This window comes from Diadema antillarum, unplaced genomic scaffold (assembly GCF_040938485.1).
Source record: "Diadema antillarum isolate AM-2024a unplaced genomic scaffold, OU_Dant_1.0 scf00000071, whole genome shotgun sequence".
Classification (NCBI taxonomy): Eukaryota; Metazoa; Echinodermata; class Echinoidea; order Diadematoida; family Diadematidae; genus Diadema; species Diadema antillarum.
This window is the reverse complement of record NW_027270960.1, coordinates 8706832-8732861: the sequence shown is the minus strand read 5'-3', so window position 1 is coordinate 8732861 and position 26030 is coordinate 8706832. Positions and strand designations below refer to the sequence as shown.

At 38.6% G+C, this 26030-nt stretch overlaps 1 pseudogene; it reads left to right on the top strand.

The window, feature by feature from the left end:
* Positions 1-26030, top strand: part of LOC139717033 (uncharacterized) — a 350657-nt pseudogene that overhangs the window by 292297 nt on the left and 32330 nt on the right.

Below are 26030 nucleotides of genomic sequence, written 5' to 3'. Positions count from 1 at the left end.
TGAATATTACTCAAAGCTTCTAAGAAAGATGTAGTCCAGCGCATGTACAGCTATATATTTTCATTGACTTCAGCACCATGACTATCCTCCATACCGGTGACATGACTGCCACCTTGTATTCACATCAGGAGGTCTAGGGGTAGGGGGTCTGATGTCATAGACTAACACGTTTCTCGTTCTCATTCTCGGAGGCCTCCCAGAAAATGCACCCGCTATCCTCTTTTCCTACCCCCCTAAAGATGACATCACATTCAAAAACTTGTTATCCCACCCTTTCCGCATTCTCTCCCCTTCCCCCTCCTCCATACTTGTATTTTCTTTTGCACGAAGAATCAAACCTTGTAAAAATTTCATCTTGTGAATGACAAGGCATGCGTGCGGGCTTGACAATGTCTTTGTGTGGATTATGCCTCGTCGTACCTCGGGGTCTAGATCGGCGGGCACAGTTTGCCTGATGTGATGAAAAGGATCAAGTGTAAGCCTTTTATTTTGATGTGAAGAATTAGAATGTTTAAAAGTGCAAATGTCCTCAGGATTGCAACGTGTAATGCTGTACGGATATTTTCCTCTATGTGAAATCGATGTTGAAAAGGAACTGTTTGCACCCCGTAATTGTGTCAAATTGCCTTAATGTCTTTAAAAATGGGAAATAAAAGTCTTTATTACAACAAGAATATCTCCTCGGTAGATCGTGCGTGATGATTCTCTTTGCTACATTTGCGGGCAAGGTTGACTGATGTAGAGGCCACGTGTAGCAGTCACTGTTTGAACATACAATTTAGCGATGTAATGTAAGATTTAACGACATTAATTTGTCAGGGAAATTTGTAAAAAACACCACAATACAATAATGTCTGGTCTCAATGAGGCCCAAATCTCATAATCAGGAAATTTTTATGGAATTTGTTTGTTTCTTTTTTTTCCCCAAAAGGAGTTCATGAACCCTTTTCAGGGCCATGTGCATTGATTCATGATGAAGGAGCATGTTGTGTAGAGAGCTGTAGGATGGTTGAGAGGCAGTGTTACTGACTATGAGCAGTATGTAGGCAGCCGTAGAGGGAAGGGCCAAAACTGCATAGGGAGATGTGCAAGCAAGGCGAGAGAAATAATTGCCACAATGTGAAACGTCGTCTCTCCACCACAGCGAGCAGCTTTGCTATTAATTTCATGCCATTTTTTGATTTCTCAGAGAAGTACCCCCTTCCACCTGTGATATTAAAGCCTGTTGCTGTACTATGGTAGTGAATGTCTTTCCTTATTAAACAGCCTGCCCTGAAACCTGCTCCCCCTTCCCCCACCCCCACCCCTCCATCCTTTTCTCCATCCATCAAGTGTTTCCCTTTCTTGAGATCGGGTCACACTACTTTCTCCTCAACAGACCTTAACCTTATCCTGCTCTGTCAATAGACAATTTCTTAACTAATTGATGCGCACATAGAGCTCTGATTTTCAAACTTGCTCCCCCTCCCCCCACCATGCATGCTCGCCTCTTACCCCCCTAAACACGCAACCAGTCCCTCTTATTCTCTTGTTTCATTTACATATTTCTGCACCCAAAACACCCATAATGTTAGTTTTGTATCTGCTTTCACGTCCAATCTAGCTAACGCCAATAGGGGCGTGCGCTGGCGACTTGCCTGTAACTCATAGCACAAATATTTGGGCAGTAAATTACATCTCGTCCAGAATTCCCTCTTCTCGGCAGAACAACGCAATGTGTCAACTTGCCCTGAACCAACAACATTCTAAGGAGATTGGTTGAGAAAATGTCAGGCAAAGAGCTTTTTCTTTCTTTTTTTTTTCTTTTTAGCAGAAGCCCTCTCTTCTCATTCAAATCCCAACTTTTCTGCGGAGGGTATACAGTAGGCCTTGAGCTACCTGTAACCAAAGTAAGATGGCTGAATATCGTCAGTGTTGTCCAGGAACTATCCTTGGCGCTTGGCTTGATATTTGGTAGTATATTTCAAGGCATGTATATTGTCGCAGGGAACTTGCAGAAAGCCTAAATGTGATGTGTCAGCTTCATCCTTGTCCCTCGGTCAAAAGTACCCATCCATATCACAGAATATTACAACCTGTCGTCTTGACTTTTAATTCAATGAGCGCAACGCAGAAATGCCAGGCATGCATGCCTGTGCATGTATTGCGAGAGCTGGATTTAGATAAGGGTCCACGGTACGTGCATTATCTTGATAAATAAGAACATTTCAGTTTGTGGCCCCTCAAATTTATTTTTCATATTTACTGCAGCCCATGTCCGGGAGGTCATGTGTACAGATCATATTTGTGATATAGTTGTTATGCATTCACTTTTGGCAATCAGCATAATGGACAGCTTGAAAGATGCAGGACTGGCTCTGTATCGCTTCCACTCTCATACCTTTCCTGCATAAGGCAGATAAAAGAAAGAAAAAGACCTGCTGCATATGGGGAGAAGTTTAAACACACATACAGCAACGGCATTCGCGTCCATTAACCTTGACAAATGTAGAAAGCAACATCATCTGTGCGGTCAAGATCCATTTGTTCGACAAACACCAGCAGTGACACTTATCATTGACAGCACACATTTATGGTCATGTTGGCCACCATTTTCATTAAATTCCAATCCATTTGCCCGATCATTGTTGCGCATTTATGGATTAATCCTGGCAGACATCCGTGATTCCTCCATTTAATTTAGCCGCGGAATGGAGGGGAGCTGGTGGAGGTGGGCTGTCTCTTCTCATTCCTCTGCCTTCACACCCTCTGCTCTCTGTCTCTTTTTGACAGCTGAACTTTCTTCGAGTTGCACCACTTCGCTCTACAATCTCTAATAATCCAGTTTGATCAGTAAGGTTAAAACAAGTATATATGCACCACCCATTCCGTTCAGTGGTCGTGTTCACGATTCGCTTTCTGCTCTGATCTGATATCCATGTAGTGAGCAGAACAAAATAGGTACAGACATTTTGTGGATATTTTGTTGATGACGTATATAGGGTCAATATGATTGCATGATTAGAGCAATATGAAGAGTTTGTATGTTAGTGTCTTTGTTACTGTTAGTTCTACATCAAGTCCCCCCCCCCCCCCCCATGGGGGATCTGAACTAAACTTGCACCAACCAGTATCAGCATTGCAAATACAGTTATGTTTACCATTACAGCGGACTCCCATTATAACAAAGTCCTCGTGACCAGCAGTTTTCTTTCGTTATATCGAAATATGGTTATAACCGAACAAATAAACAATAAAAAAGCACTGAGTGAATGACATTGCGGTCGAAGTTTTACTTCATTGTTACAGAAATTTTGTTGTAACTGTGTTCGTTATAATGGGAGGACACTGTATTGTTTGAAATGCAGAAGGCAGATGGATGGGAGTTCATATTTGACCTAAATGGTGCAGCTTGTGGTGTTGTGTGCCATAAGGTAATGTCAAGGCCTCATAATGTGAAGTGGTTAAGATCACATTGGTTATTATTGATGGTGTCTGCTAACCTCCACCCCCACATTCATAAGTGTCAAAATAGGACAGATTCAGAGTTGAGTGTAGGTTAATGCCCTTGAATGTGCCAGCCGGAAAAATGATAGATTTGGAGAACATGTGAGTTGTCCAATATTTCATTTGTCAACTAGAAAAGCACTCAGGAAGAACTCAGACCTCCCCACCAAACAGCTCATTTTCTACCTACACACACATGCTGAAAATCACCCTTATTTCCCAATGATAAAGAAGCCTTTCTGTGGTGTCTCAGAGTCTACCTCATCAACAGCTTACTACTGCATGCTGCGCTTTGAGCGAATGCTCAGTGCGCGTGTGTATGTACGCCTCACATATGTGCAGCTTGAATTCCGTGGGATTTGCCTATGATAATCCTTACAACAACAACAACAACTTAAAAATGTGTCCTGGAACCAGACAGTTATGCGGATCACTACCAAAATGTAATCATCTGTCCCTTGTGTCATCATCGACTTTTCCTGTAAGTTTCATCCAAAGCTGTTTACACCTTTTTGAGTTATTTTGCAAACAGACAGACAGACAAACAAACAGATGAGCAAATGCCACAAAAAAAAAAAATAATAACTTCCTTGGCAGAGGTGACTAGACTGTAGTCATAAGAGAATACTGTTGGATAGTGATCTGATCCAAAAGGGGCTGTAGGTCAAATGGTATTACCAAAAGTATTGCCATCAGCACATAGTATCACCTACCAGTGTTTCAGAGAAGTCTTGGGTAAAAAGAGGAGCTGATGTAAGTGGAATGGTATTACCAAAAGTATTGCCATCAACACTTGGTGTCACCTACCAGTGTTTCTGAGAAGTGTTGAGTAACTGTAAGAAGGGTATTTTAAGTTCAGTGTACTAAAGCCGCCTTGCTTCTCTGATAGCAAGGTATAAACAAAAGCTGTAAATTCCTTAGACATACAATGTAGATGCCTTATCTTTCAGTTCAGTTCAGTGGTCATATATTTCCATCCAACAAAAGGGTGAAACAAAACACAAATATAAAGCATATGTTACACATTGCTTAATCAATTTGTGAGAAATACATGAAGAGTTTGTTTGCAAAAACCGATAAGTCCATATTTGCCAAATGGAGATATTTGCGATTAAAGGTCAAGAAAAATAAAGAGAATAATAAGAAATGTTTTGCTTCTTTTGACCATAACTTCAAAAGTGTACCTTTTTATGTAGTGACCAATATATCATTTAAAAGGTATTATTTTGTACTTTATGACAGAGACCGTACTTCAAAATCTTCAAAAATGGACTTACTGGTTTTTGCGAACAAACTCTTCACATGTAGGTAATGCAGTATGAATCATAAAGTATATTGTGAAATATATGTGCCATTAGCCCGATGAGGACGGTTTGATTTTGCTTAAACACGCATTCCCATGTAAACGTTTGCCCGAGTATACTTGGGACTCATCCTCAACGGGTTAAAAATATTGATCAAGTGCGAAGATGAAGCTTCTTTGTCTTTGTCCTCATCTATTTGAAAATGATGCAGAGAATGAAGTAGAATCTTTCCCATGTATCATTTCATTTAACCCATTGAGGACGAGTCCCGAGTATACTCGGGCAGGTGTCTACGGGAAATGCATGTTGTAGCAAAATCAAACCGTCCTCAACGGGTTAACAGCCTGTTTTATGGCAGATTCATATGTTCATTGGACTCAATAATCGATTACTAATGTCACTGATGTCACAAAGGGCCCCAGGTATCAGCCACTTATCTTTTGATAGTTTGGTTTCTTCCATGTGTTGCTCAATTTTTGAAAAAGCATATCATTGTCAATTCAAGCCTTAAGCTGTGTTTAGAACTAGTAGACAAAGCCTAACATTTACCTGTCCTATTTTGATTTATCCTTTTTACCATCTTGGAATGACTAGTAGCATTTTATACTGTAGCATGCATAATTCTTGTTTAATTCTTTTCACTACAGTAGAAGGCAGCTTCTTTTGTAATGTTTTGTGGAGATTTGTGCTTAGCTGAACTCTGTCTAGAAATTAAATGGATTCACAAACAATTTTGCTGAGTCCAGTGTGTTGACAAGTTGACACGTAATTAGTGCTCAAATTCCCAGCTGGGCTCAGTGCAGTGGGGTCCGTACTAATTAGCTTTGTGGTTTCCTGATTGTTTGATGGCCGTATGAATGGGAAATTTCTCGGATGTACTGTCTTAGAAATGGCGTAAATCATTATCAGGCCAGAAGATGAATGAATCAAGTAGTTTGTGGTCTCATTAAGTAAGAGTCTGAGGATGAAGTACTTGTGGTGAATCTTCAGGTTGGGTGGGGATGTATCTTGGACTGTAAATCAAATCATATCAGATCAAGCTGCAGAGGTTGAGTGTGTCCTTTGCCGCCTGTGAAATGGAGTCTGGCTAGCTTGGATGGAAAGTGGAAAAAATTAGGAAAAATTTGGGTCAAGTGCCAGTATAAAATCAGGCAGACAGATCAGAGCTTTGTGCAGCTCTGACCATAAATCTTGTGATATCCAGAGAGATAGTGAGGTGGTCGATGGGATTCTAAGGTCCAGTGTGCACCACGCTGTGATTTCATATTCTGTATATGATGTCAGATCAATTTTGTACAACTTGCATCTTATTAAGAAAATGAGAATACAAGAGGTTGCCATACAACAATATCACATGCATTGAATCTTCAAGATAAATTTGCGCTCTTGTGTGCATATGAGGAATACATTAGGGGAAAATTATAAGTTAGTTTTTTTATTAAACGAGTACAGATGATTAAAGACTCTCTGCTCAACTTTCTTCTTTTTATGCCTCCGCCACGAAGTGTCGCCAGAGGCATTATTTCTTTTAATTTCATTTTACTCAGTATGCTATTGAAGTCATGTTCAGAATTTCTGGATGAAGTTTAGAAATATATGCTAGAGGCAGAGAAACCAATTGTCTGCTGTGGATATTTTCCTTTCAGAAATACCTCAATGTGTTGAGTGAAGTGTGACAGCCCCCCTGTAAATCTACAGACTAGTAAGACATCAGGAATGGAAGCAGAGGAGAAGAAAAAGAGATTGAATTAGATGAAGACAAAAGTGACTGCTGATGCAGTGTTTTTTACTTGAAATTTCCTACTTGCCAAAATTGATTACACTGGTAATGTGTTCATAAATGACTATACATAGGTTTAGTGTGTGACAGACACTCCATTCATGTACAGAACATTCACTTCCCGTGCCTTTGAAAAAAATCTAATATGGCATCATATAATATAGTTATGGTGTGCCTTGTTTATGTACTTTCATTTGATTTCCCACCTATTGTTCATATTCTCTCATATGCAGTACATATCATAAGAGATAAATATGGACTTTAGTTTATGTTGATAGCATGGCCACTTGCCATATCTGTTTAAAACCAGTTCTTCTCAGGCAGAATAGATCAACTGATTTGCTGAATCCAGGTTTTGAATTTCCCTGGGTACGCAGGAGTCCTCTTTTGGATGGTGCCGCAGCCTTTTGTTTTGATAAATGTACAGTTTGTATTTGCACGATTTTACACTATTACCGCCTGGTAGTTAAATGCTGAATGTGACATAGACCCGATAAATCTCTTGATCTGAAAGTATCAAAAGAGATCTCTTCTGCTTCAGATTGTCATTAGGCTGTCTACCTCTGATTGATGACCACTTGTCGGCAGTAAGCTATCTGCTCCCGGGAGTTCAAGGGCTTTTCGTTTATGGAGTGAAAAGAGAAACATATTACTGCCTGGCTCGTAAATAGTCAGAAGTCAGCTAGCTGTGGCTCTCCTTTCCCGATTTACCCCCCTCCCCCTCCCCCATAAAAAAAGGAGTAAAATACCAAATGAAAGAAGAAAAAATGGATGCAGTAAGGTCATTGGAAGCGTCATGTGTACAGCTTGTATGTTGCGCTCTAGCCTGACTCACAGACTGTGAGCTAGTAATCCATGAGCAATATTCTGCCAAACGCAAGAAATGTGCTAGTCTTGGAAGAGACTATCCCCTGCTGTATTCCCAACTGATCATGGAATCTTTATATGCGCGTGTCAGTTTCATTCACTAGAGAAAATCATAAATTAATGAAATATATATCAAAAGAAAGATAGGAAAAGTGGGCTTATGAAGAAACAACCAGAAGATGCTGCATGAAACCAAAGCAAAAAGCAACAACTTTTATCAAGGCATTTCAAATTTTGTTTTCCTTTTGCAAAGTGATATGAGATGGGATTCAAATTTCTGTGAGATGGTAGGGAGTTAGAATTCATGTTTCTTACTTCCTTCATTTCCTGGCGAAACTATGTCATATGTCTGTTATAAAGGTATGAGGAATTTGAGTATTTTTTCCAGACAGTAGAGGGATTTTAAAGTATTTATAGATCATCTTTGTTATTTGTTTTTTTTTTTGATATATTCATAGGTTATGCATGAATTTATCACCATTATCAATAAAGATTGATTTTTGGCAAGTATGATTCAAAGGGTTGTTCCAGGGAGTAAGCATTCATCAATCGTTGTGTGTCTTGTCAGAAATGAAGATAATTTGTTGGCTGTGGTGTATGGTGTCTCTTTAGACTTTAAGATTTGATTTTACCTTTTGATTGTGGCAGCTCATTTTTTAAGATAAGTAATTATGTGAATAGAAAACAAAAATAAGTGTGATGCATGGATGAAGATCCATTGTCACTGCTGTTTGACTAATGGGTCAGCAAATATTCTCAACTTGTTGATGGTCATCAAATGGTAGTCTAGATGACCACCTGTGGAATGGTTCATCTTGGGTTTGTCTGATGAGAGCATCAAGATAATTCTCCCTTGCCATGATTACAACATACAAACCAGCAAGTAAAATCTTTGTAGGTTTTTTGTCTTGCTTCTTACCTTGCTAATTACAATATATTGCAAGTACTTTGAACGTTATTCTGTGTCATTTAAAAACATAACCTTTGTACATAACAAACAGAGGACAGTAAACATGCATACAAACATGTAATACATAAGATTTGATAATTATGAATGAAGTATGGAAAGTACAAAAGACCAGGGGTCATGCAAGCCTTGAAAGTATTGCAATTCTTCCATGAAGCATGTCCCTGGAAGTAAGAAACCTGATGTTCTTGCTGTAAGGGAAAAACAACACGCTGGACTGCGATTCATGATGAACTGGTCTTCCCTCATCCCCCTCCCCCTCCCCCCCCCCCCACCTCCACCTCTGTGGAAGAAACAGAATGTACCTGCCCAGTAGAGGGTGAAGAGTGTTTAGGGATGAGCTATTATCTTGACATGTTGGGAGTCTTGCGAGAATTGTATCCCGTCCTCCCATCCTTCCAGAGCAGAGTCCACTGAGCGATAGAGCATGGGTAACTCTGTACTTTTTGCTCATGATCTATGGAAGATATGTACATGTTTGTGCAGGCTTCGCTGATAGTGACCTTTCCAATAAGTACAATAAGATAAGACTCCTATCACCTCGTCCGCCCCACCTTCCTCCAAGAAAATGACAGATGAACTATCTCATTCCCTGCTAGAAAGACAGAGAGAACGTGAGAGCAGTGACGATATCAAATAAAGTTAATCTCTGGCTTTCAGTATCTTAAAGTCTTCTGGTGGCTTGCAAGTTGATTCAGGTATAAATGCTAGGACTACGCTTTTTAGGTGATACGCTATCAGCGTATCACCTATTGTGATTGTCAAAATCTCTCTTTATTTCTTTTTATTCTTCTTTCTTTCTGGACAATTTTGTGTCATCAATATCTCAAGAATGACATTACGGAATAACATGACATTTTCAGGGAACATGTCTCATGACAAAATCTAGCCACAATAAGGTTTTCATGACAGTAACATATCTATGACGTCATCTAGGCGCCATTTTGTGATTTTCGGACCATGTTACATGATCGATCATAACTTCATATCTAAAGGTCATGTCTGTATCATTTTCGGCGGACATTAAGTTCAGGTCACGCTCTATCATACATTTTAATGCTAATTACCTAAGACATTATTACGCGCGCGTACGCGCGCGTCAAACTTTTAAAAGGCTCAAAACAACTTACCAATGGGAAATCTCGAAGTTTCAGACAATTTTAAGCGTTTCGCGCGTTCGCGTCCGTCCGCACATTTTCGCGCGTAGTGCGCGTAAGCAAACTGAAAATGCACATTTTTTGACAGATTTGGATTCCTGATACATTAAGTAACAATATCCATTGATTTCCGATCAATTTTGACCTATAACAAAGGAATGCGTTGGCGTCAAAGTTGAAATTTTGTGTGCGCGTCTTTGTGCAAATATAGCGAAAAACATGTCTTTGTTTATTTCGCCATAGCTCTTTAAAACGTCTGGTTACCCTATGTTTTTATTGCATATTACAAAAGCATATGAATTGGAAATAACGTTTCAAGTATTAATATTTCCATAATTACATTATGACGTCATCATATCATCATCTGAAATCAAAAAAGTGGAATTAATTTTTTTGAGGTACTGTTTCTGACATTCATTTGCTCGTATCTCTGTTGTTTAAGCTCAATATTATCCCAAATTCAGATATGTTGTACTTTGAACATTTGTCTTTCAAGTCCATGTCATGGTTTTGAAATTTGATGACGTCATCTTACCTTAAATTGTGATTAAAGGTAAAGATGCAAAATCGGACAAGTTTACGTGTTATGTCTATGGGAGGTGATTTTTTTTAAAACCATGCATTGACTTGACAACGTTTAAGCACCTTTATCTCAGCTGATTTTGCTTCATTTCCTCTGAAACTTTAGTATGTTGTAGCTGAGACAATAAGCTTCAGTAATCATGCATTTTATTTTTTGAAATCTCATTATCAGGTTGACAATTTTGCAGTTTAAAACTGAAAATGAGAATGGAATGTGGACAAAACGATTCCCGATTCATCTTTCACATACATAAGTTTACGCTCCTCATATTTTCTCGCCGAGACGTATGGCCAAGTGGTTAAAGGCGACGTCTCAGAGACGTGAGGTTGCGGGTTCGAACCCCACAAGATCACGAAACAAAATACTTTGCTATTTTACTTTTTTTCTTCAATTTTGTATTACATATTCGTCCATGTAGAAATCACGTTCGTATATAAACGCACCTATACACACACACACAGACACACAGACACACACCATATCCCTCTTTTTTGTGTTGGAGACCACATTGCTTCGACTGCTGCAAAATTTTGCAGGCTGACTTTGTCAAACCGATCATAGTATGTAATGACGACGACGGAGGTGTTGTACTTTGAACAATTGTCTTTCAAGACCATGTCATTGTTTTGTACTTTGATGACGTCATCACACTGAAAATTGTGATTAAAGGCAAGGTATGAAAACCAGCCGATTATAGGCTTTATGTCTACGGCGCGTATTTTTCCCAAGTTGCCAGAAATGGCATAGCGACATCAGTCGTTACAAGGCCGCATTTCCGTCTAGCAATGCAATACATGTTCACGCGGCTACGATTGTTGAGTGGGCATTGACTTTTTCCCCCTGTAATATCTATACATTTCTTTTTTGCCTTACCATTTCCGGGGATGTCCCGTGGCCGAGTGGTTAGAAAAACGGTTTTGCATGCACGCTCAATATAACTTCAAGGTGCCTATATCACATTCTTTTCTTTGTCGATCACAGATGACCGACACCTGATGACCCCAAGCGTATCACCTAACTCGTCAGCGTGACGAGTTTCATATCTCGTTCAGTATGATTTTGATGTAGCAATAATATGTTATATTGTGTAGATATGTCATTAATGCACAATACCATTCTGAATCCTGAAATAGATCTGTGATGTAGTAATCAATATGCCCTTTAGTGGGTTGTATTTCTATATGCATGTAAAGCATTTGGTTACAGAAGTGACTTCTAGTTTTTCCTTCACTCTTATGATATTGATCTAAGGAAAATGTCATATCATCATGCGTGTAACATATGCTGGTTAAGTATTAAATGTTTTCTTATATCAAATATATGTCACAGTATTAAATCAAAGTGTCATCAAATCAGAAGAGTGCATAGACAGATTTCTTGTCCCAATTTCAATGGCTCACATCGAGCTTTCATAGATTTGGTCGCATCAAATCCATATTCACCATACTGAGTTGGCCAGATGTTACTGCAACAGTAAACATACCATTGAATTTACACGGCTGTCGTTTTCTGCCACTGAATAAGTGCAGCGATTAACAGGGCATTCCCATGCAATGAGTGCGAGATGGGTAATTGGTTTGAATCACATCAGGCATTATATAGAAAGACAATGAATTGGAATGTGAAAACAGTCAATCCTGAAGCGTGTGATGCTTTTTAGCTCCTTTCACAATGGTATGCCCATTCAAGCAACTGTAAAGCAAACTTAAATGTCTGCTTCTACCACTTTCACCATGGTAGAAGTGCGTTGACCCATGATTAGCCATTGGTTTGATGGACAATCAGTCAAATGGAATGTTATGCCTGAAAAGGTGAGTGACAAGGAGTATTTTAAGTATGTATTTCAACTGCTGCATAATATTGATTTAATGCCTATTATTAAACAATGAACCGAAACTTGCATCATAAGCTCTGTCACAACTTTTCACATGTCATAATCATTGACACGGAGATCCACAGAGTGAAGATATCCATGAAGTTCTCACCGATGAATGACAAATTGGCAAAAGTCCACATATTCACCTAATGTACTCTACCCCAGCTTTTCTGCAGACCGCTGAGTGAGATATTTTGCCCAATGCAGCAAGAAACCAAATTGTAGAGTTGTCTGGCTCCCACACAAGGACACGAAATAACAAGTGCAACAACCCAGCAATGTCAAGCCCGTCCGTGCTGCCTATGAAAGACAAATGTGATAACACACGCCGCGTGAAGCCTAAACGCAACTGCCCAAGTGTGTATGTGTTTGTATGTGTGTGTGTGTGTGTGTGTGTGTGTGTCTGGTCGTAGGTTCTCCACTGACTGCACGTTTCTCCATCATCGCTTCTGTCTCTCTATCTCTCCATCTCTCCCTTTTTCTCTCCTTCTCTCTTCTGGCTTCTCTCTCTCGCTCTCCCTCTCCGTCTTCCTTCCATTCACTCTCATCACTTTTGTACTGACGGAAGGGTTTTAAAATTCTCCGGCAGGCTAAACTAGTGTGTTAACATTAGTCCAGCAGGGTTCGTGACCGCAATGGATTTGTCCTCGATTCTCGCTCGCATGGTGACGGCGTGTTAGCAGGCTTGGACATTCACCACGTTCGGCTCATCCTTATGCACATATATCCAGATTTCTTGTCAATGGATATATAGCGGCGATATCTCAGCAACGACGCAAATTGATTTCTCCTCAGTCTGTTGTGTGCCTTTGAGTTATGCTCTCCTCTATCTCCTCGGCCAAAGGATATCATTTCAATGCTGCCAGCGCATTCTATGCATTTGTCCACTGAATGCTTTTCTTCGTCGGGCTAATCGCCGGAGCCACGAGCTCAGTGTTTGTTGCTCCACAAAGACCTGGCCATGTGTGCATGACATTTTGTGAATGATTGGAAATAGTCTTTTCATCCCGCCAAAGAGCATTTACCTACCCAAGGACTTTCAGAACCAAGGAGGATACAAAGTCTACTCAGTCGTGTGCCATCTCTCTATACTGTCTGCATCTTTAAAGATGACATACAGCCCGTTGTCTACTCACTCACAACATTAGGAAGAAAACCAGCATTCTTTACACTTGCCCTCGTCTGATCACAATCCCCTGTAAAGAAATTAAGGAAGAAAAGGGGGAAAAAAAGGGGGACAAATCTTCGCTTATGCCTATCCCCTGCCCCACCTCCGACCACCGGCCCCACTATAACCAAATATCTGGATTGCCCTATTACTACCGTGCCGACCGTACCTACACACAACTGGATGAATGAAGAGGGAGATCAGAGAAGGCCCCGGGGGATTTTGGCACACGTGTGAGTCTGAGTAAGGCATTGTGAGCTGCGGAGCCGCCTCTACGGCCATTCATCGCTCGCTGCCGCTGCCTGCCGCCTTGGCCGGGCTGCTCACCACGAGGGGGCTGACATGTTAGTGGCCAGGATGAAGTCGTACTTGCCAGCAGGTAATGTCAGATCTGTGTGTCACCTCTGCCTTGCGTTGTGTTGTGCCAGGCAGTGCAGAGCAGGCCCTGCTTGTCGGTGCAGTGAACAGCACTTGCCTGTATACTTCCATTGCCAATTAGGAATGTGAAAAGTATTGTAGTGTGCAGAGTGTTTGGTAATCAACACTCATTAATGTGCCCGTTGCATTTACCTTTATGAGTGTCCTTTGGTGATATGATGCATTATCTGTATTCTTCACCAAATTAATCCATTAACAAATGTCATGCTGAGATTGTGAAATTGTTCACTTAGCATCAATTACACAGGTTATCGTGATTGCTAAAACACATACAGGTAGAGACTTGCAGTATTAGTGGTGCCTTCCTATTCAAGTTCATCTCCACAAATCATTGTTATCATGACATCTATATCCTTCGAATTTGTAATTAAAACACAGAAGGTGATGACATTAGTCAAGCTTGAAGAAAGTATAATGGTACCATAAACTGTATAATTGTTTTTCAGATAATTGTATTGTAAAGCTGAAGTGCAGAAATCACATTCCATAGACTCCTGATGAACTAGTATGTTTGTCTTTTGTATGTCACATCAGTAGGCATTTAAGATTTCAGATTTTTTTCTCTTTTCTGCTGGAGAGAGCATCAATTTTTTTTTTTTTTTTTTTTTTTGGGGGGGGGGGTTCAAAATTTTCCAGAAGAGGCTCATTGGCACCAGATGATGTAAGGAACAGAAGGTCTTTCCAAGTAAGTTACAAGGTGTATAATGTCATGTGTAAAATCATTTAAATTTATACCATAATGACAGGTGAATATATTATCATTACAATGAAATATATCCAGGAAAATCTTTGTAATGCTAGAGGTATCAAACCTGTCAGTAATAAAAAGTGATCATTTTCATCAATTGTACCTCTGTTTTGTTTTAATTTTTGATAATATATTAATTTTGATGAGTTCTTTTTGTTTCTAAGTTTGTAATTGTTTTGGGCATGTATAATTCAAACAGAAATTAAGCAGACATACATATACACATATCACTGCACTATAGATTATGATATGATATAGAATACTTTGAAACAACTTAATAGCATTTAAGTGCACTACATTGTATATAAATGTATTTTTTTGTATTGTTGTCTTTAAAACCAAAAGTCTTTTAGCTTCTGGTGCCCTAAAGGTTAGTATCCATCTCGATATCTTAATACAACATCCTTGAGCACTTTGGGGGAAAAAGAGTAACATACTGTTTTGTGCTTTCTTTCTTTTTTCATAGATATGAATGTATTAAAGAAATTTGTGTTAGTTGTCTTAAATAGATTAATCTATGTGAGTTAAGTATTATTTCTGGAAGAGCCCATCTACAACTCATATCACCTATTTTCAGCATTTGGTGACCGAGTAAGAGTAGATTGTTAGATCGATCACCATCTTGTATGTGCTAGACTAGACCTGTCTCATTATTTCTCTTGCCTAAGGGGCACAAGGAATATAATTCCAGTAGCAAACTCATTTGCAATATTCATGACATTCTATAAAAGAAGTGAGTGGTATCTACTAACAAAGGTTATACAAGATTTATGGCACCCTCGGAAAAAAAAAAGCAAGAGAACAAGATAAAACTGAATAAAACATATAATGTAATGGTAGTCAAAAAAATTGAAAATCTTGGATTATTTCTCTTTGTGGCTGTGGCTTTCTCATCTTGCTTATAAATGTATGAATCATTCCATGTGCTACTATATACAACCTTTGCAATCAACCTTCTCTCAACCTTCTTGACTTGTAACTGAGGTAATTTAAAACTGAATAGGTCCTCATGAAAATATGATGTGAATATTCAGGTATGAGCTACATATAGGTGCATATTGAAATGTGGAGGTCTTTTCGTATTCCTTTCAACGAAATTAAAGGTCCTGTTTACCTTTGGGAGCAGTGATTTAAGATATTTTCAAGATATGACATATAATGCATATGTGTAGGTCTGTTGTACCACAAAACATCCTATCATATAAAGTTTTGGTGATGAAGCCTGAAATATAAGGAGATATCTGTGTTTTTCTCAATAAACCGTAACTGTAGACGGTTAAGTATGGAAACATTTTTATTATAATATTATTCAAATTTTGTATATTTAACAATACTTAACATCGATTTTACCGATTCAAATTTTGACAGTGGTTGTTTCTATCCCAAACTCACATTTTAGAACTATTTTAAAGCACTAATGCTGGGTTTTCGTTACATCTGCAAATGGTAAATTATGCCTTTAATAAAGGCCTTTACTTTCATGAAAATTACAACTTTCTGTTTGGCTGTTTTCAACTGCTCTTCAATCGAAAAATTATGTCATGTTTTGAAAAGTTTATGATTCAGAGATCATTGAAGACCATTGCTGGCAGTTAACTGGTTGTGTAAGCAAGACCATGTCCCTCTAGACACATCCAGTATTTTTGTTTGTTTGTTGTTGTTTTTTTTTTTTTGGGGGAGGTGGGTAGGGGGGTTGAATGGCACTTAAAAAAGATTCAAGAGAATGTAAGACTGTCATAATCATTGCTTGATTGAATGATACATTTCATACCTGGATTGAGTGGGGTGAGAACATTTTGCCCCTATGACCCCTTAGGGACAGATTGAACAAGTTGTGTTCCTCATGTTCATGTCAAGTGGTAAGTGAGCTAATAGCATGCTTGGCTCACCAGGATTTTTTCTTGTGATGAATGCCAATAGCTGGACTACAAAATAGAGGAGCATGCTCCATTCCTGAAACGTGCTGTTATTAGCTCATATGAATAAATTAGTTGTCTGTATCAGCAGTATAGTCATTGATGCTGAACATACTTGAAAAGACGACTGCAAACTTGGGAAAAAGAAAGATCCCTTAGGAAGTAGCATTAGAATGGACCAGATCGTACTGGAAGTGGAACATTGCTTCAATTGTCATCAGTGTTTTTATGACAACATTTTGCAAAGGCAATTTATTCATGCTCACTGGGCGCAGCTGCACACGGGCTTTGGTCGAATACGTGCAATGTGTGTAAGAGACCTTCAGTTCCCTGTTCATTGTCAAGGTCACTGTACTATTTCCGCTGTGCCTAGATAAAGGACAAAAGTATCAAAGCTGGACAAGCCTTGACATTGACCGTGAACATTGTTTCATATTACAGCATTATGTCAGGACAGTCATGTGAATATCTGTGATGAAACAGTCAACATTTTACTTGTGTTTTAGTACGTGCTAAAAGTGCATAATAATTGTGACAAGAATGCACAATGTGTCGGTTTCAATGTCAATGTGCTAGAGGTGTAGGGCCTAATGTTTATATTCAAGAAGATTAAACCAGATGATCTACATCTATAATCTCTCTTCACTTCATGTGCAAAATTTTTGCTCTATGTCAAGTTTTACAGAGATGTGCAGAACGTAATTTTGTAGCCTTGCAATGTTTATCTATGATTTTATGATTTTATGGGTGCATTTATCTAAAAATTGTCTGAGGCAGAATCACGACCCTAGATGCGTTTCAGGCAATGGTTAAATAAAGGCAACCGTGTTTTCAAACACATTTAGAAATGCCAATTTGAAATGCCATTCAAAGGGCGTTTCAAATGCATTTGAGACCACGATCGCCTTTCTGTGAGTAGATAAACGCAGTGCTATTTTGAAACACGTTTATATCTCAAGGTCAGCTCTCAGCTGTTTCCGGTTGTGTTTTCTACCCATTATTTGTGTGTGAATGATGAGGCATGTTTGATGGTACGCAGTTAACCTTACTTCCAGGTCGAACAGTGCAAAGCAGCTGCACAGTGACAACACACGAATAGCAATTGCATAGTGGTGTGATAAACGCAGCACTCCAAGAATTGCGTTTCAAACCATGTTCATAAATGCCATTTGATATGCGTTTTAACACATGATTCTTTCTCTCTCACGTAAGATAGATGCAGCCTATTATGACTGACTCAGTACTCATTGTTTCTGTTCTGTAAACCAACGCTTGTCCGTACGACGAATTATGTAAACACGATTGCGTGGAGAATGTTATGATTGCACTTTTGTCACCTCGTTCGCAAAACATTTTTTTTTTTTTTTAATTTTAATTTGGATCTGACCGGTAATGTACTTTTCATTATTTCCTCCAGTGCAAAAACTTTGTGAGAAGAGAGAGAGGAAAAAAAAAACCTCCTGCAATCTGCTTTCCTTTCTTCCATGTCCAACTACTAGAAAAGGAAATAATCTATGTTTTCTGCCCCTCCCTCCCATCCTGCCCCCCCCCCCATTTTCACGAAAAACTTACACGTAGTGGAATTACACACCAGCAGGAGAACAACAAATGTACACCTAATCTATTGATTCAAAGAATGTACGTGGTAACAGCTATGAGTGCATCCGTATCATTACACAGAGAAAGTGCTGGTATAATGTGGTCAGTAATGAGAGATCAGAATACTCCCTCATAGTATGTAGTTTCCTACAGTGCACTTCCTGCTGTAGATATCCTGGTCTGAAGGTGACACGTTGGTAGATGAGTTAGAACTCAAAGAATGGCAACATGATTTGTTTGTCCGTCACTTTGCGTCCGGGTCTTTAATCATTTGTAAGTTTTTCTCCCAGTATATATCTGGATTAGCACGCATTTCTATTCTAACTAGATACTTTGAATTTAAAGACAAAACTGTATCAATCAGTGTGTCATAGATTATCAGCGGTTTCATTTGTAATGTGTTCAGTGCAGAAAACTTCATACATTTAAATTTGATTGCAGTGAAAATTAACAGTTCAGGGGGAAAAAAATCATCTTCTTTTTAGTAGCTTAGAAACATATGAGCAGTTAAACCCTATATGGATTTCATGATGTCATATTATTGTCATTATCACACATTGACCCCATAACAAAATGATCAAATACTCTAGTAATGCTCTACAAAAGGGACAAAATATGATGTGTCTGTGTGTAGGCAAAATAGATGAGGGCATTTTAATGATGATAATAGTAATAACAGTTCATATTTTATAGCGACTTTCCACTGGAAACAAAGCGCTGTGAAATGTCATGTTATACACATAGGAAACAGTATTTATGATTCTGTTTTCAGGTACAGAAAATCATGTCTGATCAAAAGAGGCATTAGATTTCAAACAAAAGTGCTTGTGCCCTGTGCAGTACTAGTGAAGGTAATAGTTGTAAGTAGTTAAAGTAGCATTGTTTGGAATCTGGAGGCAAGTGTGAAACCAGTACAGTGTCCTCAAAAAGCAGAGCTTTTCAAGAAAGCCGCTACAGTAGCACCACCATATGGGGGGAGATGGTGGGAGGTGAACTTGGTGCCCACTCTTTCTGTCTGTCTGGGGGCAAAACAGACTAATCCACATTTCATCTGGAGTACCAGGGGGGAGAGAAGAAAGGGGCTGTTTGCCTTGGTGCCCAAACCTTATTGCAGGCATTCAGTGGGCTGTGAAAATCAACACTTCGTGGTGACCCTCTGATCTTTTCACATACATACAGCGTGACAGTGCAAGAGGAATGACCTCTGCAGAGGGCATGGTGGAAGAATATAGACTCAACATCGTGGAGAAGAGTAGAGCTTATGTGCTCTCTTTTTTTTTTTTTGTCTGGAATCCCTGAGGTGTACTCTGGAGAAAAATGATTTCAGTTTTGCCATACCCGGCCTCTCTGGGATCTCTTTGCCTTGACTGCTAGAGAGTGATGGTATGGCATCAGCATACAGGTGGTCTGTAGGTTCAGTGGGTCCCAACCCATTAAAGTCCCATCATTCAGTCATCAAGCCGCACACTGATGAGGATTACACCACTCTAGGTTAATCACACCCTGGCATTAACAGTGGACCGTGGTTTGGTGATGAATTACCAGTTGGGATCATTTATTTTCTTTTAAAGACATAAGAGTATGACCATCCATTAATTTTGCAAGTTCATCTTAAGCCCACATCCACAATGTTCCTTTGTAGCAGTGTAAAATATGATGTCTGCACCAAATGTTGGAATATGTATATTTTCCAAGAGGATGAATTCATTTATTTTGATATGACAGAAGTTTGCTTACAATGTGAATAAACTGATATTTGGGCTCATTATTTTTTTTTTTCCTATCATTTCTTGTGTTTTGTGGTCATGGGTGTACACTGTGCTCAACTGTGTTCTTGTGAAGGAGTGAATGTCATTGATTTCTATCACCATGCAGTGAAGAAGTATTGATAGGGTATATGAAGAGAGGCATCGTAGGTGTTACAAATGCTGATCACTTAATGACATATTGCTGTGGAGGAGACAGCTAGTATTCCATGGAAATACACGATTTGATATTTGGGGCGTGATTTTCCACCTAAATGTGTCACCTCAAATGTTTGGGAAACATTGTGACCATTCAGGATGAACCTGCTGATTTTCACTAGCCTGATGTATTCTAAATGCTGAATGTTTCCACAGATGTAGATAGAGCTAAAGATAGTTTGGAGGGATGAATACAAGGCATATTCTTCCCTGGCACATAAAGCTGTGTATGCCACATGTTGGCTTGCATTGTAGATTTTCTTTTTAAACTCACTTGACTGCTCTTTGTTTTTGTGTTTTTATGTCTGATATGAAAGTCTGTGGTATGTGATTGGTTGTCAAGCTGGATGCAATATGTTATGTACACTGTATGCGTTTTCGTCGTGGGATCTGAGTCCGGTATTTTTTTTTCCTCAGAGTTATCTAACTGCGAGAGTGATCCACTTTCAGCTGCACTCTATCCCAAAACACCTGTTGAGTACATACAGGGGTAGGGACTAATGGAGCAGTGGCAATGCCCTTCATGCTGAGCAAAAGGAGTTCAAAATGAAAATACAGATTGCAAGGAGAATGGCCTCTACACACAAGGGTCTGGAAAATTCATTGAGGAGAGTGGCATGCTAACATAATCCGATTGGGGTGGGACTATGGAGGGCAAGCATTCTCATGTAGTATGATAACCACAATACTAATGGCAAGCATCATGATTCTCACATGCTGTCGGAGTATAAAGCTGTGTAGAAAAATTCAGACAAAATGGTGATCGTAGTGAGTAGGTACATGCAACAAACATAGCAGACAAGTTGACCTCGCAGGAAAAGTTGAGTGGTTTTTGCGGTCTCTTTTGATTTACCTGTGCTCCAGTCATTGAGACCTTGCATGTAGAAATATTAACTCTATCATACCCACATATGCCTTGTTGTGTGATGTCTTAAAGAGAGAGAGAGAGAGAGAGCCTTATATTTCATTCTTGGCAGGTCATGACTTGATAGAATTAAATGATGCAGCTACTCACTGTCTGTCCAAAGGATAAAATGATAGTAATATTTTGACTTCTTCACTCTTATGATCCCTATAGAGATCTGCAGAACTAGTCGTCTCCCCTGTCCTCTTCTCTCCCTCAGCATGTCACACTGCACTGGTCAGTGCAGACAGGAGCAAAATTCAGACCACTCGGTTTTGCCTGGAGGGTTCTCATGTATCTGCGTGGAAGGAAACAAAATACCATGAATGAAGTGCCAAAGAAAAAATATGTTGTACAATTTACATGTAGAAAGAGAGAGAGGGGAGAGATATAAAAGGATATATTATATATACATGTATCTGTGTATATATGTATATAGATAGATAGATAGATAGATAGATAGATAGATAGATAGATAGATAGATAGATAGATGATAGATATGCACTGTGGTTTTGTTGATATTTCAATATCTATAGGTTTGTGAAGAACTTATGAGTACTATCTATGTATTTTATAGGTTTTGCCTATTTCTCATTGCAGAATATTTATTTTGATTTTGAGTCATCTAAAGTTATAACAGGATTTCTCATATTACTAGATGCTAAAACAGTGTACATGCTAAAAATTTCCATGTAAGTAGATATGAGTTGTGTCATTCAAAATGGAGACATATTTGTATTTTGATCTGAGAAACAGAAATATGTAAACTCTGGAGATGAAACACTGAGTAACATGGCATGTTTCTGTTTACTTTTATCAAATATCTCTGTATCTGCACATAAAATTAAGCTCAACTTTCCATGCACTGAAAATGAACCTTGTATCGTAACATCAGGTTTGATAAGCAAAATAACTGTATAATGGTGGGTACAGATTAGCGCCATCTGTCTTTGTTACTAAGTGTTTCTGTACTTGATTTGAAACATGAAATGTATATTATATACATGTGCATATTGGCTGGACAAACCCTGTATTAATCAATTACTGGCCTCTAGATGGCAGCAGATACATTACTATGACAGTTCTAGAAAAAAAAAATTGCTCTGCACTGGGCAAGGACATTTCTGTTCTTGAGAATTTCATCGAAAGTGATGAAACCCAGAGAGAAGGCATACAGTAGTGAAGTTGTTTTATTTTGTTTTGTTTTGTTTTTGACATGGGACTAGTATTCTTTGTTACATGATGTGATAGGTTGTTGTTCTGTCTTTGTTGGATGTTGATATGTATTCCTTTCCTGTGTATGACATTCACCGAAGTCATCGGTCAGTAATAGTCACACAGTAGTTATCGTAATGCCTGCATTTCTGACAACTGATAGGGTTTGATACATTGCAGCGCCCAGGATATGTTTTATCAGCAATTTTGTGATAACCATGGCATAGAAGAGATTCCCAAACTGTTGTGTGTCGACAAGTTTGATGTTTAAATCTCATCAATTCAGGATCTGATACTACTAGGCCTGTTTTGGTGAGGTAATGTCTGCAGCTATGTATAATTGATGAATACATCAGCACATTTCAGACAGCTCTGTGTTGGTTTGATGAACCCTTTTTCTCTCTCACACACAAATGTCAATTGCTTCTCTGAAGTCATGATACCTGAAGGTTACTATAGATACTCTTTAGGCCAAAATGTCTGTTTTAGTGATTATGAGAGCTTTCTGTCACCATGTTCTCTCTGTTAAATATACATTGAATTACTTGTACATAATTGCAGATGCACTGATGACAAATGCCATATTTGCTCATTAACATATGTATGGTGATCTGTTATACATATCAGTCGCCCCCCCCCCTCCCCCCCCCAAAAAAAAAAGTAGAAGAAGATTGTACATCTCACATGTTGCTCTTTATGTAGGAGTTTGTTATTCAGTTCAAATGTCCATGAACTGGAAAGTTTGTTTTCATAATTTACACTCTTGATATAATAAGAGTGGATATTGATATGAAGAAGTAGGTGCTATCTGAAACATGTACTGCACTTTCTGATATCCAGAAGCAATCGATATGTGCTGAAGAGACAGAACAGGGGTTCATCAAACCAACACTCATTTCAGTATGTGGGACAGAGTATGAACACCATGAGAAGCTGGAGAGACTGTACTGCCCACGGAGGAATTCTAGTCCCATCTCAGCCTTGGATCGTTTCATGAAGCGATTTGGCAGATTTTTTTTTCTCTGACAAACTGTTATAAGCTACTGAAATTCTTTCATCTGATTGTCTGAGAGCAAATTTGTCTGACAAATTTGTCTGACAAAACGCTTCATGAAATGTCCCCCTGATCTCTCACTCCTGATTGGTACATTTTAGATTTGTGAGGTACAAAAATAGACCTTGCTCCTCCAAGAGTTTTTTTGAATGTTTCAAACATAATGCCTTTAAAAATGGGATTTAAATATTGTCTTGTATTGTAGTGTATAAGCAGTTATTTTTCCGTACATACATTTTAGTGGGTGAGGAGATAACGGACATTTGTGCGAGATGTGTTTTCGCAAATTGACACATGCCATCGTATTAAGTGCATTATCACCCTAGCGCATGGCGACACACTTTCGCGTGTTGTTAAATTTGCAGTCCAACACTGTTTCGCGAAATTCACGAAAATTAAACCGTCGTGATAATAACGACTTATACAGTAATTTATATTTGTAACCCTTTATGTGCTGTGAGTACTGATTGGCACAGAAAAGCCTATAGCATTGTGCACACCGTCCAAAGTCCCTTGAACAGTAAAGTGAAAATGTGTAACACTTTTAAACACATTTCTGAGGGTTGCAATCATCAATACCCAGGGAAACTTTTATCAATGTTTGATGTTTGATCGCCAATCAAAAGCATTTGCAAACCCATGTGAACTCGCAAGAACCACAAATTTCAGTGTGTTTGTCATACAGAGTGGTTGATAAATGTTCTTTTATGATTTGTTTGTAGTCAACCTGTGACACATCCATTCATTTGTGATTATATTGAATTTTACTTTCCGTGATGGATTTCAACATTGTGCTTAATTTCGCTTTTGTTTTTCTCGCATTTCCTTCCGTACAGATGAACTGAACGAGCTCATCAAATGCATGGTGTGTGGAGATACATCGACTGGCTTTCATTATGGTATACACTCGTGTGAAGGATGTAAGGTAGGCAATCAAGGCCCTTTAACACACACTCTGGGTGCGAATGATGAAGCGGGGTGACGATGGTCCTGGGAGGACGGATGTTGATGTGACATCTAAAGCTAATCATGATTGGTGGCTGTCGATGTGATAGATGGTTTGATGGAGCTGTGATGGCGTGGTGGGAGGGACTGTGACATCATGATGCAGTATTTATACCAATTTCACCATCAACATCATTCTTGAATGAAGCGGAATACCAATAGAATTAGTGATAATCACCCACACAAGTTGATGCTGGCAGAATATTGGTCAGGACTACAGGAGTTGGTAATACATACATGCAATGGTTGACATTTCGTAAATGATTTTGCAATTGATTCTCTGAAAGTACTCTTTAAAAAAAAAAAAGAACACCCATCACATCAACCTTGTCAATTAGATAACTGGTAGAAGGATGACAGGACATTAGAGCAATAGTAAATTCTTAATGTGTCTGTTGGATGGTGCATTAGTGATAAAATGATGAGTGGTTGAACAGACCAGAGAGATGAGTAATCGAACCATGAAGTATTATGAACGATTGGTATGATGGTGATGAGAGAGAGAGAGATATATCAAATCACAAGGTGAAGGCTGACTTATGCCAAGTCTGACTCTGTCTAGACGTTTGACTACCATTCTGAGTGTAATGAAGCAAACTACTCCAAAGATACGGTAGAAAGGTACACGCTGTCGGAGATGTAGACAAAGTTGGAGTAATTTGTTATGAATGCCTTCACCGTCATTTGTCAGTGCTTTTGTCATCCAGATAGCTCTACTCTTTCTAGTCCGTGGTCTTCGTAAAGATTCATAACATCTTTGAGTCCAGTACAGTAGTATTTTTGGGAGAAACTCTGAAGTTCCAATAATGAAATGTTGCTATTTGAAATGAATTGTCACACATGTCACGTGAGAAACTAGCGTGAAAATAAAAGTTCACAAATATTTTTGCTTGTCGTAAGTTAACACTATTTAATGTCTTGGTGCCGCAAAGTTAAAGGACAAGTTCACCTTCATAGACATGTGGGTTGAGTGAATGCAGCAATATTAGTAGAACACGTCAGTGAGAGTTTGAGGAAAATCGGACAATCAGTTCAAAAGTTATCTGCTCACTCAAGACTGGATGAGAAGACTACTATAGCTTGTGATGTCACATGTGTACAATGATATAAAGAAAGAATAAAGAAAATTCAACATATTTTCACTTTTCTCGCATAACAAAAGAACACTTGACTTCTCTCTTTCAGAAGGCAGGGGGAATGATATTACCCTTAACATATACATGTCAGTAACAAGTTGAAGAAATGTGCACTTTATTCCAAAAGTGAAGTTATGTGAATTTCTCTTTTTATTTTCTTTATATCGTTGTATGCATGTGACATCATTCACTGTAGTAGTCTTCTCATCCAAAAGTGACTGCGCAGATACTTTAAAAGTTCATAACTTTTGAACAGATTGTCCAATTTTCCCCAATCTTTCACTGATGTGATCTACTAATATTGTTGCATTCACTCAATCCACATGTATATGAAGGTGGACTTGTCCTTTAAAAACATGTCAAATTCATCTTACCTGGCTGAGCAGAAAAAAGAAAAAAATTACTTGCACAAAAATTTCCACATTTATAAATACTGACAAACATATCTTTGTCTATGTGAATAATCAGATGGACTTATACTTAATTCTAACCCAGCATAAATGATAAGAATTTGCTGAAAACCACATATGTGCACACATACACAAACACACAAATATATACACATATCCACACACAGAACACAAACATACAAACTTTTTACACAAATAGGACATTCTTAGAAAGGTATTGAAAACATGGCTTTTTCCAGTTTAGAATACGTTTAGAAATTACGTTATTAGAAGATTTCTCGTGCATGATTAAGATGATACATAGACTTTTATTTTTACAGAAAATGATGTCATGAGACATATCTTCACTTTTGCTAACTTTCAAAAGAACATTTCAAATTTTAAAAGAATAAGAATTGATACATGAAGAGCATCTGGATTCTTTCAAAATCCAGCCAAAATGTTAGTGTTTA